Below are 585 nucleotides of genomic sequence, written 5' to 3' on the forward strand. Positions count from 1 at the left end.
AATCAACAAATCCTTTTCAGGCCAAAGCATATCTCAAAAGAAGGTATAGAGCGCCCTTACTTGTGAGTCTCACTTTTTTTGGGCTGCACGGGGATGCTGTGATCCGACTTGTGCAGCAAACCTCCAAAAAGAGCTTTCAGCTCCTTCGCCCTGCGGTGACAAAGAGAGAATGAAACAAACATGTCAAATTAGGAAAGCAAAAACAAAGCGCACATGGACGGAGCCCAGCGTGCCGTCATTTGTCATGGCTGACCTCTCCAGGCAGGTGATTGGCAACAGTTCAAGTCCTCGGCACATGGTGGGATGTTATCCGGCGGGCTGGTGCTGGGTTATTTCCTGGTAAGCTTGTGAAGCGTCTGCTTGCTTATGTGTGGGATAGCTCTCAGTTGATCTGACGCTTGTGTGGGAGCGGGCCGTTTTATAGGGCGGGCCACTCTGTGACATCACAACTCCCAGCCAATGCGCGCGCGGCACGAGCAGTGAGATGATGAGGAGACTCTCATCCACGCCGCAGCCGCATGAAATATCTGGGAGGATATTACCCCAGTTGTCTAAATTAATTTCACACGGGGTCAGCAGGAGCTT

At 51.3% G+C, this 585-nt stretch overlaps 1 long non-coding RNA gene across 1 annotated transcript; it reads right to left on the reverse strand.

Annotated features, from left to right (window-relative positions):
• Positions 1-81: 81 nt before the first annotated feature.
• Positions 82-382, reverse strand: LOC109508820 (uncharacterized). Its single transcript, XR_002166787.1, has 2 exons — positions 254-382; positions 82-150 (listed from the first exon to the last, which is right to left on the reverse strand). It is a non-coding gene; the product is annotated as an uncharacterized LOC109508820 (long non-coding RNA).
• Between the last annotated feature and the right edge of the window lie 203 nt (positions 383-585).

Source organism: Hippocampus comes, unplaced genomic scaffold, assembly GCF_001891065.2.
Source record: "Hippocampus comes isolate QL1 unplaced genomic scaffold, H_comes_QL1_v1.1 C16642294, whole genome shotgun sequence".
Classification (NCBI taxonomy): Eukaryota; Metazoa; Chordata; class Actinopteri; order Syngnathiformes; family Syngnathidae; genus Hippocampus; species Hippocampus comes.